Source organism: Mesoplodon densirostris, chromosome 6, assembly GCF_025265405.1.
Source record: "Mesoplodon densirostris isolate mMesDen1 chromosome 6, mMesDen1 primary haplotype, whole genome shotgun sequence".
Lineage (NCBI taxonomy): Eukaryota > Metazoa > Chordata > Mammalia > Artiodactyla > Ziphiidae > Mesoplodon > Mesoplodon densirostris.
Genome location: NC_082666.1, coordinates 82,078,620 through 82,097,284, shown reverse-complemented (window position 1 = coordinate 82,097,284; position 18,665 = coordinate 82,078,620).

Sequence of the window (18,665 nt, the reverse complement as noted above, 5' to 3'; positions counted from 1 at the left end):
AATGATCTGCTATCATACAATCTAATACTTTTAAGATGATGTATTAACCTTTATAGGAGAATTGTAAAAATGTCTTCTCAGTTTCTAGAGTAGAAGTCTTTACCTTACCTGTGGAAGAATTTCAATCTATGTTGAACAAGTGGAAAAATAATTTTTCAGCATTTGTTGCTTCCTTCCAGAAGTTCGTGCCCTCTCCTCCTTTGCATATATATGTATTTTTATAATTTTCCATCTTAGACTCTGTAGTCTTTCATGATTATGACAATAGTTATACAATCCTTTCCGTACAGTACCCAAAAGAGCATTTATAAAGCAACAAGCAAACTAGAACATCAAGGAAGCAACAACAAAAATCTTGATATAAATGCCTGATGATATTTGAAAAGTGGTGTTCTTACTGTCAATTAATAACACCTACAAACTTAATACAAAATATGAAGATGGTTGGGTTATTTCTTCTATCTAATGCTTGTCAAAATGCAAATAGAATCTACTTTATAAGCTGTATTAGGATGACACACAGATATACATGGTTTAGTACAAGTACAGTGCCAGGAATATGACAGATACTCATTAAATGACAGGTGTTATTACTATTGTGTGCTAATCCTTGTCTGTGTCTCAAACATGTTTTCCCTTCACTCCTATGTCTGTGAGAATGTCACTTATTATTATATTAAACTTGAATATTTGTAAGATGAACATGACTATTTGAAATGCTTCAACAAATCAGTATCTTCTATTTTCCCAACCAAACGTTTTACAAGGACTGAGGACAAGCAGCAAGAATAACTGGCTTCAAATTCACCTGGCTTTTCTGACTGCACTATTATTTTGTGTATATTGTGTGTGTGTACATAAAGGTGGTACACTTTTTAAGCAGAAAAAACTTTTTAAAAAATATGGCTAACAGAGACCCCAGGGCTTGACTCTGCCTACCAATGGGCTGGCACCAGCATCAGGACACTTTGGGTCTCTCAGACAGCTGCCCTGGGATCTGGCTGCACCAATCAGCCAGCTGACACCAGCTCAGAGACATCCCAGACCCCAGAGACAGGCATGTCAGGAACTAGCCGCATCCATCAGCGGTCTGACACCAGGCTTGGGACTCCCAGTCATGACCCCAGCTGTCAGCAAGCCAACACTAGCTCTGGGACTTCCAACCCCACAGCCATCCATCCTGGGATTGGCTTTGCCCAGCAGTGGGCCAGCACTAGACATGGGACCCTCCCTGGGTCAATGAAGACAACAGTGTGACCTGGGCCTGCCCAGCAACAGGGCAACAACAGGACCAGAACCCCTGGGCCACGCAGCCAACTGTGTCAGGACCCTCCACACCTTCCAACAGCCAGCAGTCTCTGCACTAGGCAGGGCCTAGAAACCAACCAGAGCAGGGGTCCACCAAGCCTACCAGCACACCCACAGTAGTTAGCCAACCACAACAGAAGGGCTCATAGAGCCCACATAGAGAGCACCCCTGGAGCATATAGCTCTGGTGACCAGAGAGGAGTGCACTTTGGGGCCCCATAGAACATCTTTTACAATAGGCCACTTCTCCAAGATCAGAAAACATAAACAATCTACCAAATACATAACAATAAAACAGAGAATAGGCAAAATGAAGCAACACAGGAATATGTTCCAAATAAAGGAACAAAGTAAAACCTCAGAAGAACAAAGTGAAGTGGAGATAAGCAATCTACCCAGTAAAGAGTTTAAGATAATGATCATAAAGATGCTCAAAGAACTCAGGAGAAGAATGGATGAACACAGTGCAAAGTTAGAGGTTTCTAACAAAGAGTTAGAAAATATAAAGAAGAACCAAATAGAGATGAAGGAAATAATAATTAAAATGAAAAATACACTAGAAGGAATCAACAATAGATTAGATGATACAGAGAAATAGATCAGTGAATTGGAAGACAGGGTATTGGAAATCACTCAAGATGAACAGAAAAAAGAAAAATGAGTTGAAAATATGAGGACAGCTTAAGAGACCTCTGGGACAACATCAAGAATACTAACATTCATGTTATAGGGGTCCCAGAAGGAGAAGAGGGAAAGAAAAGGGCAGAGAACATATTTGATGACATAATAGCTGAAAACTTCCCTAATCTGGGAAGGAAAACAGACATCCAGGTCCAGGAAGTACAGAGAGTCCCAAACAAGATGAACCTAAAGGTGACCACACCAAGACACATTGTAATTAAAATGGCAAAAATTAAAGATAAAGAGAGAATATTAAAAGCAGCAAGGGGAAAGCAACATATAGGGGAACACCCTTAAGGTTATCAGCTGACTTTTCAGCAGAAACTCTGCAGGCCAGAATGACGTGGAACAATATATTCAAAGTGATGGAAGGAAACACCCTACAACCAATAATACTCTACCTGGCAAGACTATTATTCAGATTTGAAGAAGGAGAGACAAAGAGTTTCACAGGTAAGCAAAAGCTAAAAGAGTGCAGCACCCCAAAACCAGGTTTACAATAAATTTAAAGGGACTTCTCTAAGTGGAAAAGAAAAGTCCACAACTAGAAATTTGAAAATTACAAAAGGAAAAAACAATCTCATCAGTAAAGGCAAATATACAGTAAAGGTAGTAGATTAACCATTTATAAGGCTAGTAGAAAGATTAAAAGACCTTAAAGGTTAAACTCATCTATATCCACAATAAGTAGTTAAGGGATACACAAAACAAAAATATGTAAAATATAATCTCAAAAATATTAAACACCTTATTAGGGTGGGGGGGAGGAAAGTGAAGACTTGTTAAAATGCTTTTGAACTTAAGAGATCAGCAACTTAAAATAATCATCTCTCTATATATATATCTATATATCTATCTGTCTATCTATCTCTCTCATGCTAACCACAAATGAAAAATCTATAATAGACACACACACAAAAGAGAAAGGAATCATAACATAACACTAAAGGCAGTCAAATCACAAGGGAAGAGAATAAAAGAGGAAAGGAACAAAAAAGAACTACAAAACAGCTCCAAAACAATGAACAAAAGGTCAATAAGTACATATCTTTCAATAACTACTTTAAAAGTAAGTGGGCTAAATGTTCCAATCAAAAGACATAGAGTGACTGAATGGATTAAAAAACAAGACCCATATATATGCTGCCTACAAGAGACACACTTCAGATTTAAAGATACACAGGCTCACAGTGAGGGGATGGAAAAAGGTATTCCATGCAAATGGAATCAAAAGAAAGTTGCAGTAGAAATACTAATATCAGACAAAATATACTTTAAAAAAAAGAATGTAACAAGAGATAAAGAAGGGCATTACATAATAATCAAAGGATAAATCCAAGAAGAAGATATAACAATTATAAATGTATACACACCCAACACAGGAGCACCTAAATATATGATGCAAATATTAACAAACACAAAGGGAAAAATTGACAGCAACAGAATAATAGAAGGGTAACACCCCACTTACACCAATGAATAGATCATCCAGTAAAAAAGTCAATAAGGAAACACTGGCCTTAAACAACACATTAGACCAGATGGGCTTAATAGATATATACAGAAGATTCCACCCAAAAGCAGCAGAATACCTGAACCAAGACGGCAGAGTAGAAGGACATGCTCTCACTCCCTCTTGCGAGAACACCAGAATCACAACTAGCTGCTGGAAAATCATCAACAGGAAGACACTGGAACTCACCACAAAAGACACCCCACCTCCAAAGACAAAGGAGAAGCCACAATGAGACAGTAGGAGGGGTGCAATCACAGTAAAATCAAATCCCGTAACTGCTGGGTGGGTGACTCAAAGACTGGAGAACACTTATACCACAGAAGTCCACCCACTGGAGTGAAGGTTCTGAGTCTCACGTCAGGCTTCCGAACATGGGGGTCTGGCAACAGGAGGAGGAATTCCTAGAGAATCAGACTTTGAAGCCTAGTGGGATTTCATTGCAGGATTTCGACAGGACTGGGGGAAACAGAAACTCCACTCTTGGAGGGCACACACAAAGTTGTGTGTGCATCAGGACCCAGGGGAAGGAGCAGGGACCCCAGGGTAGACTGAACCAGACCTACCTGCTAGTGTTGGGGGGTCTCCTGCAGAGACGGGGGGTGGTTGTGGCTCACCGTGAGGACAAGGACTCCAGCAGCAGAAGTTCTGGGAAGTGCTCCTTGGCATGAGCCCTCCCAGAGTCCACCATTAGCCCCATTAAAGAGCCCAGGTAGGCTTCAGTGTTGGGTCGCCTCAGGCCAAACAACCAACAGGGAGGGAACCCAACCCCACCCATCAGCAGTCAATCAGATTAAGGTTTTACTGAGCTCTGCCCATCAGAGCAACACCCAGCTCTACCCACCACCAGTCCCTCCCATCAGGAAACTTGCACAAGCCTCTTAGACAGCCTCATCCAGCAGAGGGCAGACAACAGAAGCAAGAAGAACTACAATCCTGCAGCCTGTGAAACAAAACTTACATTCACAGAAAAATAGACAAGATGAAAAGGCAGAGGGCTATGTACCAGATGAAGGAACAAGATACAACCCCAGAAAAACAACTAAATGAAGTGGAGATAGGCAACCTTCCAGAAAAAGAATTCAGAATAATGATAGTGAAGATGATCCAGGAACTCGGAAAAATAATGGAGGCAAAGATCAAGAAGGTGCAAGAAATGTTTAACAAAGACCTAGAAGAATTAAACAACAAACAAACAGAGATGAACAATACAATAACTGAAATGAAAACTGCACTAGAAGGAATCAATAGCAGAATAACTGAGGCAGAAGAAGGGATAAGTGACCTGCAACACAGAATGGCGTAATTCACTGCTGTGGAACAGTATAAAGAAAAAAGAATGAAAAGAAATGAAGACAGCCTAAGAGACCTCTGGGACAACATTTACACAACAACATTCGCATTATAGAGGACCCAGAAGGAGAAGACAGAGAGAAAGGACCAGAGAAAATATTTGAAGAGATTACAGTCGAAAACTTCCCTAACATGGGAAAGGAAATAGCCACCCAAGTACAGGAAGCACAGAGAGTTCATACAGGATAAACCCAAGGAGAAACACACCGAGACACATAGTAATCAAATTGGCAAAAATTAAAGACAAAGAAAAATTATTGAAAGCAGCAAAGGAAAAACAACATATAAACATACAAGGGAAACCCCATAAGGTTAAGAGCTGATTTCTCAGCAGAAACTCTACAAGCCAGAAGGGAGTGGCATGATATACTTAAAGTATAAAAGTATAAAGTATGAAAGGGAAGAACCTACAATCAAGATTACTCTACCCAGCAAGGATCTCATTCAGGTTCAATGGAGAAATCAAAAGCTTTACAGACAAGCAAAAGCTAAGAGAATTCAGCACCACGAAACTAGCTCTACAAAAAATGCTAAAGGAACTTCTCTAAGTGGGAAACAGAAGAGAAGAAAAGGACCTACAAAAACAAACCCCCCAAAATTAAGAAAATTGTAATAGGAAATCATATATCGATAATTACCTTAAACGTGAATGGATTAAATGCTCCAACCAAAAGAAACAGGCTTGCTGAATGGATACAAAAACAAGACCCATATATATGCTGTGTACAAGAGACCCAGTTCAGACCTAGGGACACTTTCAGACTAAGAGTGAGGGAATGGAAAAAGATATTCCATGCAAATGGAAATCAAAAGAAAGCTGGAGTAGCAATAGTCATATCAGATAAAATACACTTTAAAATAAAGAATGCTACAAGAGCCAAGGAAGGACACTACATAATGATCAAGGGATCAATCCAAGAAGAAGATATAACAATTATGAATATATATGCACCCAACATAGGAGCACCTCAATACATAAGGCAACTGCTAACAGCTATAAAAGAGGAAATCGACACTAACACAATAATAGTGGAGGACTTTAACACCTCACTTACACCAATGGACAGATCATCCAAACAGAAAATTAATAAGAAAACACAAGATTTAAATGACACAATAGACCAGACAGATTTAATTGATATTTATAAGACATTCCATCCAAAAACAGCAGATTACACTTTCTTCTCAACTGCGCACAGAACATCCTCCAGGTTAGATCACACCTTTGGTCACAAATGAAGCCTCAGTAAACTTAAGAAAACTGAAATCATATCAAGCACCTTTTCTGACAACAACGCTATGAGATTAGAAATAAATTACAGGGAAAAAACATAAAAAATACAAACACATGGAGGATAAACAATATGTTACTAAAAAACCAAGAGGTCACTGAAGAAATCAAAGAGGAAATAAAAAAATACCTAGAGACAAATGACAATGAAAACACAATGATCCAAAACCTATGAGATGCAGCAAAAGCAGTTCTAAGAGGGAAGTTTATACCTATAAAAGCCTACCTCAAGAAACAAGAAAAATCTCAGATAAACAATTTAACCTTACACCTAAAGGAACTGGAGAAAGAAGAACAAACAAAACCCAAAGTTAGCAGAAGGAAAGAAATCATAAAGATCAGAGCAGAAATAAATGAAATAGAAACAAAGAAAACAATAGCAAAGATCAATAAAACTAAAAGCTGGTTCTTTGAGAAGATAAACAAAATTGATAACCCATTAGCCAGACTCATCAAGAAAAAGAGGAAGAGGACTCAAATCAGTAAAATTAGAAATGAAAAAGGAGAAGTTACAACAGACAGTGCAGAAATACAGAGCATCCTAAGAGACAACTACAAGCAACTCTATGCCAATAAAATGGACAACCTGGAAGAAATGGACAAATTCTTAGAAAGGTATAACCTTCCAAGACTGAACCAGGAAGACATAGAAAATAAGAACAGACCAATCACAAGTAATGAAATTGAAACTGTGATTAAAAATCTTTCAAAAAACAAAAGTCCAGGACCGGATGGCTTCACAGGTAAATTCTATCAAACATCTAGAGCAGAGCTAACACCCATCCTTCTCAAACTCCTCCAAAAAATTGCAGAGGAAGGAACATTCCCAAACTCATTCTATGAGGCCAACATCACCCTGATACCAAAACCAGACAAAGATACTGCAAAAAAAGAAAATTACAGACCAATATCACTGATGAATATAGATGCAAAAATCCTAAACAAAATACTAGCAAACAGAACCCAACAACACATTAAAAGGATCATACACCATGATCAAGTGGGATTTACCCCAGGGATGCAAGGATTCTTCAATATACACAAATCAATCAATGTGATACACCATATTAACAAATTGAAGAATAAAAACCATATGATCATCTCAATAGATGAAGATAAAGCTTTTGAAAATATTCAACACCCATTTATGATAAAAACTCTCCAGAAAGTGGGCATAGAAGGAACCTACCTCTGCGTAATAAAGGACATATATGACAAACCCACAGCAAACATCCTCAATGGTGAAAATCGGAAAGCATTTCCTCTAAGATCAGGAACAAGACAAGGATGTCCACTCTCACCATTATTATTCAATATAGTTTTGGAAGTCCTAGCCACAGCAAACAGAGAAGAAAAGAGAAATAGAAGGAATACAAATTGGAAAAGAAATAAAACTGTCACTGTTTGCAGATGACATGATACTATACATAGAGAATCCTAAAGATGGCACCAGAAAACTACTAGAGCCAATCAAAGAATTTGGAAAATTTTCAGGATACAAAATTTATGCACAGAAATCTCTTGCATTCCTATACACTAATGATGAAAAATCTGAAAGAGAAATTAAGGAAACACTCCCATTTATCATTGCAAAAAAAGAATAAAATACGTTAAGAATAAAACTACATAGGGAGACAAAAGACCTTTATGCGGAAAACTATAAGACACTGATGAAAGAAATTAAAGATTATACCAACAGATGGAGAGATATACCATGTTCTTGGATTGGAAGAATCAATACTGTGAAAATGACTATACTACCCAAAGTAATCTACAGATTCAGTGCAATCCCTATCAAATTACCAATGACATTTTTTACAGAACTAGAACAAAACATTTCACAATTTGTATGGAAACACAAAAGACCAGAATAGCCAAAGCAGCCTTGAGGGAAAAAGACAGAGCTGGAGAAATCAGACTCCCTGACTTCAGACTATACTACAAAGCTACAGTAATCAAGCCAATATGGTACTGGCACAAAAACAGAAACAAAGATCAATGGAACAAGATAGAAAGCCCAGAGATAAACCCACGCACCTATGGTCAACTAATCGATGACAAAGGAGGCAAGGATATTCCAATGGAGAAAAGACTGCCTCTTCAATAAGTGGTGCTGGGAAAACTGGACAGCTACACGTAAAAGAATGAAATTAGAACACTCCCTAACACCATACACAATAATAAACTCAAAATGGATTAGAGACCTAAATGTAAGACCGGACACTATAAAACTCTAAGAGAAAAACATAGGAAGAACACTCTTTGAAATAAATCACAGCAAAATCTTTTTTGATCCACCTCCTAGAGTAATGGAAATAAAATAAAAAATAAACAAATGGGACTTAATGAAACTTCAAAGCTTTTGAACAGCAAAGGAAACCATAAACAAGATGAAAAGACAACCCTCAGAATTAGAGAAAATATTTGCTAACAAATCAACAGACAAAGGATTAATCTCCAAAATATATAAACAGCTCATGCCACTCAATATTAAAAAAAGAAACAACCCAATCAAAAAATGGGCAGAAGACCTAAATAGACATTTCTCTAAAGAAGACATACAGATGGCCAAGAGGCACATGAAAAACTGCTCAACATCACTAATTATTAGAGAAATGCAAATCAAAACTACAATGAGGTATCACCTCACACCAGTTAGAATGGGCATCATCAGAAAATCTACAAACAACAAATGCTGGAGAGGGTGTAGAGAAAAGGGAACCCTCTTGCACTGCTGGTGGGAATGTAAATTGATACAGCCACTATGGAGAACAGTATGGAGGTTCCTTAAAAAATTAAAAAGAGAACTGCCATATGACTCAGCAATCCCACTACTGGGCATATACCCAGAGAAAACCAAAATGCAAAAAGACACATGCACCCCAATGTTCATTGCAGCACTATTTACAATAGCCAGGTCATGGAAGCAACCTAAATGCCCACAGACAGACGAATGGATAAAGAAGATGTGGTAGACATATACAATGGAATATTACTCAGCCATAAAAAGGAACGAAAGTGGATCATTTGTTGAGACATGGATGTATCTAGAGACTCTCATACAGAGTGAAGTAAGTCAGAAAGAGAAAAACAAATATCGTATATTAACACATATATGTGGAACCTAGAAAAATGGTACAGATGAACCGGTTTGCAGGGCAGAAATTGAGACACAGTTGTAGAGAAGAAACATATGGACACCAAGGGGGGAAAGCGGCAGGGTGGTGGGGGTGGTGATGTGATGAATTGGGTGATTGGGATTGGCATGTATACACTGATGTGTATAAAATTGATAACTAATAAGAACCTGCTGTATAAAAAAATAAATAAAATATAATTCAAAAATTCAAGAAAAAAAATAAATGAGACGTGGATTTTGCAGTGGGAGTTAGTAGTAAAAATAGCAACTAAATCAAATTTGTTAATTATGTTAATAAAATCTTCTATATCTTAAAAAAACAAAACAAAACAAAAGCAGCAGAATACAGATTTTTTCAAGTGCACATGGAACATTCTCCAGGATAGATCACATGCTCAATCAATAAACAAGTATCTGTGAATTTTAGAAGACTGTAATCAGTTAAGCATCTTTTCTGCACAGCATTGTGAGACTAGAAATCATCTAGAAGAAAAAAACTGCAAAAAATACAAGTAAGTGAAACAATGCTACTAAACAATATGCTACTAAACAATTAATGGGTCACTGAAGAAATCAAAGAGAAAATTTAAAAATTCCTGGAGATAAATGAAAATTAAAACAACCACCCAAAATCTACAGGATGCAGCAAAGCAGTTCTAAGAGGGAAGTTATTAGCAATAACAGCCTATCTCAGGAAAAGAAAAATCTCAAATAAACAACCTAACCTTTTACATAAAGGAATTAGAAAAAGAAAAAAATAAATCCAAAGTTAGTAGAAGGAAAGAAATAATACAGATCAGAGCAGAAATAAATGAAATAGACACTAAAAATATAATAGAAAAGATCAATGCAACCAAAGGGTGATTCTTTGAAAAGACACAAAATTGATACACCTTTAGCCAGACTCATCAAGAAAAAAAGAGAGGGCTGAAATGAATAAATTTGAAAATAAAAAATGAGAAGTTACAACTGACACCACAGAAATACAAAGGATCATAAGAGATTAATATGAACTCTTATATCAATAAAATAGACACCCTAGAACAAATAAGTAAATTCCTTGAAATGTACAATTTCCCAAGACTGAATCAGGAAGAAAGAGAAAATATGAACAGACCAATTACCAGCAATAAAATTGAATTGATAATAAAAAACAAAGTTCCAGGACCAGATGGTTTCATAGGTGAATTCTACCAAACATTTAAAGAAGAGTTAACCTATCCATCTCAAACTATTCCAAAAAATTGCAGAGGATGGAACACTTCTGAATTCATTTTACAAGTCCAGCAGCACCCTAATACCAAAACCAAAGACACTACAAAAAAGAAAATTATAGGCCAATATCACTGATTAACATAGATGCAAAAATCCTAATAAAAAATTAGCAAGACGACTTTGACAATACATTAAAAGAAACATACACCATAATCAGGTGAGATTTACCCCAGGGATGCAAGAATGGTTCAATATCTTCAAATCAATCAATGTGATACACCACAGTAACAAATTGAAGAATAAAAATCATATAATCATCTCAATAGATGCAGAAAAAGCTTCTGACAAAATTCAACATCCATTTATGATAAAACTCTGAACAAAGTGGGTATAGAGGGAACATACCTCAACATAATAAAGGCTACATATGACAAGCCCATAGCTAACATCAAACTCAATGATGAAAAGCTGAAAGCACTTACTCTAAAATCAGAAAGAAGACAAGGATTCTCTCTCAGCACTATTATTCAACATAGTATTGGAAGACCTAGCCACAGGATCAGACAAGAAAAACAAATAAAAGGAATCCAAACTGGAAAAGAAGACGTAAAAGTGTCACATGATACTATAATAGAAAATCCTAAAGATGGAACCAAAACACTACCAGAACTCATCAATGAATTTGGTAAAGTTCAAGATACAAAGGTAATACATGGAAATCTGTTGCATTTCTATACACTACCAGTGAACTATCAGCAAGAGAAATTAAGAAAACAATCCCATTTACCATTGCACCAAGAAGAATAAAATACCTAGGGATAAACCTAAGTAAGGAGATCAAAGAACTATACTCTAAAAGTGTAAGACACTGATGAATGCAACTGAGGATAACATAAACAGATGGAAACATACACCATGTTCATGGATTTGAAGAATTAATATTGTTAAAGTGACCATACTACCCAAGGCAATCTACAGATTCAGTGCAATACCTATCAAAATACTAATGGCATCTTTCATAGAACTAGAAAAAATAATTCTAAAATGTATATGGAAACACAAAAGACCTTGAATAGACAAAAGAGAAAGAACAAAACTGGAGGTATCACTCTCCCTGATTTCAAGCAATACTATAAAGCTACAATCATCAAAACAGTGTGGTTCTGCCACAAAAAAGACACATAGATCAATGGAACAGAAGAGAAAGCCCATAAATAAAATCAAATTTATATGGTCAGTTAATCTATGACAAAGGAGGCAAGAATATACAATGGGGAAGAGACAGCTTCTTCAATAAATTGTGTTTGGAAAACTGGACAGCTACATGCAAAAAACTCAAACTGGACTACTTTCTCACACCATATACAAAATAAACTCAAAGTGATTAAAGATGTAATCATAAAACCATAAAACTTCTATAAGAAAACATAGGCAGTATGCTCCTTGACATTGTTTTTAGCAATATTTTTTTAGATATGTCTCCAGCAAGGGAAACAAAAGCAAAAATAAACCAATGGGACTACATAAAACTAAAAAGCTTTGGCACAGTGAAGAAATCTATCAACAAAATGAAAAGGCTGACTACGGAGTGGGATATGATATTTGTAAATGATATATTTGATACTAAGGGGTTAATATACAAATATACAAAGAACTCACACAGCTCAACATCAAAATATAAACCACCTGATTGAAAAATGGGCAGAGGACAAGAACTGACATTTTTCCAAAGAAGACATACAGATGGCCAACAGGCACATGAAAAGATGCTCAACATCACTAATCGTCAGAGAAATTCAAATCAAAACCACAATGAGATATCACCTCACTCATGTCAGAATGGCTATTCTCTAAAGGACGACAAATAAAAAGTGTTGGCCAGGATGTAAAGACAAAGGGACGCTCATGTACTGTTGGTTCAAACGTAAATTGGTGCAACCACTATGGAAAGCAGTATGGAAGTTGCTCAAAAATTTGAAAATAGAACTCCATATTATCCAGCAATTTTCCTTCTGGGTATTTACCTAAAGAAAACTAAAACACTAATTTGAAAGGATATATGCACTCCTTTGTTCATTTTAGCATTATTTACAATAGCCAAGATATGGAAGCAACCTAAGTGCCCAGTGATAGATGAATGGATAAAGAAGTGGTATGTACATACAATGGAATACTCAACCATAAAAATAAAATCTTGCCATTTACGACAACATGGATGAACCTAGAAAATATTATGCTAAGTGAAATAAGTCAGATAGAGAAAGACAAATACTGTATGATTTCACTTATATGGGGAACCTAAAAAACAAAACAAATGAACAAACATGACAAAACAGAAATGGAGTCATAGATACAGTGAATAAACAAGTGGTTGCCAGAGGGAAAGGGGGTAAAGGGGAGGAGAGAAATAGGTGAGGGAGATTAAGAAGTACTACAAACTTCTAGTTACAAAATAAAGGAGTCACAGGTATGAAATGTATTGCATGGGGAATATAGTAAATAACTGTGTGATATCTTTGTATGGTAACAGACAGTAACTAGACTTACTGTGGTGATCATTTTGAAATGCATAGAAATATTGAATCACTATGTTAAGTACCAGGAATTAACAGGGTGTTGTAGGTAAATTACACTTCCAAAACTAACTAACTAACTAACTACTTCGTAGAAAAAGAGATCAAAGTTTGATTACCAGAGGTGGGATGTGGGGGCAGGGGGAATTGAATGAAGGAAGTTAAAAGGTATAAACCTTTTTTTTTTTTTTTTTCCCCTTTTTGCGTTATGTGGGCCTCTCACTGTTGTGGCCTCTCCCGTTGCGGAGCACAGGCTCCGGATGCGCAGGCCCAGCGGCCATGGCTCACGGGCCCAGCCGCTCCGCAGCATATGGGATCCTCCCAGACCGGGGCACGAACCCGTATCCCCTGCATCGGCAGGCGGACTCTCAACCACTGCGCCACCAGGGAGGCCCGGTATAAACCTTTGTTACAAGATAAGTAAGTACTAGGGATGTAATGTACTTACTGTGGTTATCATGTCATGATTTATGTAAGTCAAATCATTTTGCTGTACACCTTAAACTTATATGGTGCTATATAAGCCATTTATATCTCAATAAAACTGGAAGAAATAAAAGAATATTAAAAAATATGACTAAAAGGAAAAGAAACAAAGTTTCTAGCAGTCCCAATCCAAAATAGTCCTCTGAGTAATGGAAAATTGGTTGTATAAAAGCTCATAAGCATATACCATTAATCTGTTTTGTTTTCCCATTTAGATTATATGCTGCTTGGAGGAAGAAAACAATATTTATAACTTCATAGTGCTTTCTATAATGATATACACACAATGCAATTTAGTAAATATTTTTCTGAAGCAATATAGCAAACTGTCCACGATATTTGGTGTTACTTTTTCATAATATAGATTCGCCATGGGGATATGGCTACCAGGCTTGGGACGGCATTTCCCAACCTCCTTTGCAACTAGAAGGGGCCACGTGACTATTTCTCACATTAGAATGTGTGTTCAAATGATTATCACTGCAGGGTTGAAGTGGTAAAGAAGGGAGTGTGTTTGCTCCATGCGCTCTCGCTTTCTGAGGACTCTGGATTCAGACTATGAGGCCCTAAGGGATGTGGAGACATGTAACAAAAGGAGCACGAGCCTGCCTCTGTCACCACCAGGATCACTCACAATGAACTGTGAGGAAGCAATAAACTTTCATAACTCAATACTGATATTGAAAATTATATATATTGTTTTTATATAGAATTATATATATATGATTATATATACATATATATTTGTATGTATATATATCTCAATAAAGATATTGAAAATATGGGGTTTATTTGTTATAGTGGCTAATAATCATCCAACGAATATAACACTCATTTTTCATTCATATGCCCTGGAATCCCCCCTAAACCCAGCAAATTTGAATTGCTCTCAACATAAAGCCTAATTCATGACTCCCCTGCTAATTTTGACTTTTATCCTTATTTCAAATTTCAACCTCTGATAGCTTAAATATCTAAACGCTGGCACCTTAAGTATCTAAGGTTTTGAAAGGCCATGTGTTAACAAATCTAGTGGAATATTAGTTATGTTGGCATTTTTATAATTTTGTTTTGGCATATCAAGACAGGATGATGCAAGACCACAATAGTGCTGTCTTATTCTTGTGAAGTATTTCTGTAGATTGTTGCTCAGAGTGATTATAGACTTGATATTTTGCTTCATAACTACTCTGTGGCCTGTCATGACAGTCAGCAGCCTGCTTTTGAGTTAGAAAAGTTATTGTCTTCTGTTTTTCCAGATTTTCTCTGTATTAGGAAAGCCATGGTATTTATAAACATGTCTGAATGAAAACCAAACCAAACCAAACAAATCAAAACAAATCATCCAAAACAGAAGGTTTTGTTTGGATGGTGAAAAGACTAAAAATCAAAGAGTAAATTACTTTAAATTGGTATCTTTCAACTATAATTTCACAACATTGTTGTTTGGAGCATTTTTATGTCATATTTTCAAACATATTTTCTTCTTTACAATAGTAAAGTAACGGTCATTTGGTCTTTTTCAAATCTGAGTTGTTTTGTGCAACAACACAACTGTTCATCACTGGACGTGTTACGAGAAAAGCCCAGAACGATTAAATCTACTTTATTTTAAACACTCTGTGCTTTTGCAACACTGCAAATAAAAACCATCTTCCAAACCTGCTCTGACAACTTCCATAATAGCTTGAAATTCTAAATTAAAAAATGTCAAACTATGCTACGTGCATAATTAAAATGATTTAAATATTTTCATCTTTTTATATGAAGGGAGTCTAAGCCATTTGCTACCCATCACATATCGATCAGAAACTATATCATTTATTCTGGTGACTGTCACTTTAATAGAGAGCATAAATGATACTGTGCAGTGTAAGAGAGGAGAAGGTAGAAACCTAGGTTTGAGTTTCAGTCCTGACACTCACTAGAGTCATGACCTTGAGGATGTTATCTAAACTTTCTGAATCAATTTTTTTTTACCTGTAAAATGGTGGATTAGAAATAATGCATGTAAGTAATGTCTGGCACATAGAGTTGCTCAGTCATGACCACAATTAACTCTTTTATCTCTTCATTACATATGTAAGTCTTGCCATGTGAGAGATGCTTAAATTCCATAAATTTAATGATTTTTTAAAATGTTTTAGAATCAGAAAGAGTGACAGTGTCAGGAAGAATTTTTATCAGCCAGCTTTTACCACAGTAATGCTATGTAACAGATGATCTAAAAATACAGTGACTGACAACAATGGGAATTTATTGTCATGCTCTGAGGTCTGCAGGTCAACAGGTAGATCTGATTTAGGATGGGTTCATCTGTGCAGGTCTGGCTTAGGTGGCAAGCTCCAGGCTGTGCATTAGGTTCACATGGGCTCAATGTGCCTTACATCTGGGGCCCAATTGAAAAGAGCAGCATCTAACTGGGGTGAGCTTTTCTCATGCTGGATCACCAATCACAAGAAGCCAGACAAAACATTCTGGCACATCTGCTAATATTTCAATCAGTGAAGTGGGAAAGTATATAGTCAGTCCTAGGTATCTGTGGATGTGGAATCCATGAATACACAGGCCAATTATGTTGTGCCATTTTATAAAAGGGACTTCAGCATCCTCGAATTTTGGTATCCCTGGACAGTCCTGGACCCAATCCCCTGTGAATATTGAGGGACAACTGTTCTCACAATGGCTTGGAAGTTGAGAAAATGTTTGTGGAACACTCAAAATATCAGCTATCTCAGAGTACAGAGTTTAGAAGAAAGAATAAAATAGTTTTAGGTCATCAGAACAGAAGAATCAAACAGAGGGTGTTGCTAGACTTTAGTCACAGTTTAGAAGAAATAAAATGAGATGAGAAAGAGAAGGAAGAGAGAAAAAATGTTAAAGGCAGTTCTGAGGATGGATATGCAATAACACTAAAGGGATAAATTTATCCTCAATAGAAATGATTTTAAAAGCAGCAGTTAGCTTTGAAAAGTAGAATATTTAGCTTCATCACAGGCAGAGCACAGTTATTAAAATGGGCTTATGTGTGTTCAGTATTCTGACTTATTCAGGCACAAGCCAGTTACTCTTGTATCATCTCTGAAAAAGATATATTATTCTTGCAATAAAATGTAAGGTGAACTGAAAACCAGGAGAATGATTTGCTTAGATGAAATAAACTGTTTCCACACAATGTTAAAACCAGTTTGTCAATGTCCATTTCTATGAAACAAATATACTAATATCTAATAACTCAATTAAAACAGATCTAACAGAATACTCATCTTTAATAAATTATTAGCTTTAGTTTCATTATTGTGTATGCTGTGTTTTTTTTAAACAGTACTTTAAAAATATTTATTCATTCAGACTTTTCATAAGCTCAGATTCAGTCTCCTGAATAGACTGGATGAACCTAATTTTATAAGAAAAAATTACAATTAACTTTCATTTAAGTATTCAATCAACAAATTATCTAGATGCTGAAGATATACAGATGAATTAAAAATAAGAATCCCTGCCCTGAAGAAGTTCAGAAAAAAATAATATATGATTTTATACAATATGTTAGGAGTTACAGTTGGAGAATACACAAAATATACAAAGTCATTTGCAGTACATACATAGGAAGTGAAAGTATCATCAATATGGTGGTATTTGAGCTGACTTGTAAGGATCAGTGTAGGTTGCTTAGGTAAGGGTTGGTAAGGGACATTCAGATAGAAGGAACAATGCATGTGGAAGGGCACAGAGACTGACAGATGATAGCAATTGTGGGAAATGAGTCATCCAGCGTGGCTGGAGCTTATCCATTTTGCAGGGAAGTGGTAGGAGACATGGTTGGAAGCATAGTTTGGAGTCAGGATGAACAAACACATTAGTCATGCTGTTTGCCCTTCTTACGGCCCTTCTTAGATTCTCAGCTGCCCCAAGATGACCAATCATTTCTAGGCTCACAAAAATTTGAAAACTCTTTCTGTTAGGAGCTAGAATTGAGAACACATGTAGGGAATCTTAGGACAGCCATTTGCTTTCATAAGCATGAAGAATCAGAAAAAGTCAGTCTTCAGAGAGAGAATGAAATAGATATAGTGAGAAGAAGGGACAAAAGTCAATGTGGGTGTAGGAAATGAAAAAAAAAGGCAGCTGCTTTGGATCATAATGCTTCCCAGACCCTCATTCTGGGAACCTGTGAGTCCAGCGGTACGTTTGGCCTTGAACTTCTAGAGAGTGTTCTTTGGTAAGTTAGCTCACCTTTAATTAGATTCAACCAAATCCTCTTCCTAAGTCAATTTCAAACTTTGACAGGTGAGTGGTAGGAAAAAAATTAAATATTATAATTATAATAATATTATAACAATAATAATGATAACACACACCGTGTGTTACTGGGTATCAAGTTACCATGTGAGCATACTTTAAAGGTATTAACTCATGAATCCTCCAAATAATTGATGTGTCAGGTATTATTTATTACTAAACTCAATTTTTGTGAATGATTAGACTAAACTGAAATATGATTACTACCAGTCTAACCTAAAGTTGATGTGCCAATCAACAACAAAGCCCATTAGAAAGACTAATGTATTGGAAACAGGTAAGAGCCTCCAGTTAGGAGGCTGCTCTAACACAGGCAAGACGTGGGCTGGCATGGACTGAATGAGATGGACTAAGTGGACTGGGGCAGTGGTAGTGGGGATGGTGGGAAGATGACTGATTTAGGAGATACTTAGAAAATCAAATCAATAGGACTAGGATGTGGAAAGAGGGAGAGTAGTCAAGGAGTTTTCCCAGATTTCTGGCTAGAATAAGAGGTAGGTGGTGGTGCTAGCTCGTTGTCCTGAAAGACTGGACACTTTAGTTGAGGGTCGAAGTGTCTGGATGCAACACTGCCTTTCTCACTGTGATCTCTTCAGGTCTGAGTCTGAGCCCCTCGCCGTGTCCACTACCTGTCTCCCTCCTCAGTTCACTGCAGTCTTTCCTCTCTCCACTTTACATCCCAGAATTTGGGAAGCTTATAGATTATAGATAGATCTAGATCTATCTATCTATCTATCTATCTATCTATCTATCTATCTATCATCTATCTATCTATCATCTATTATCTATCATCTATCTATCATC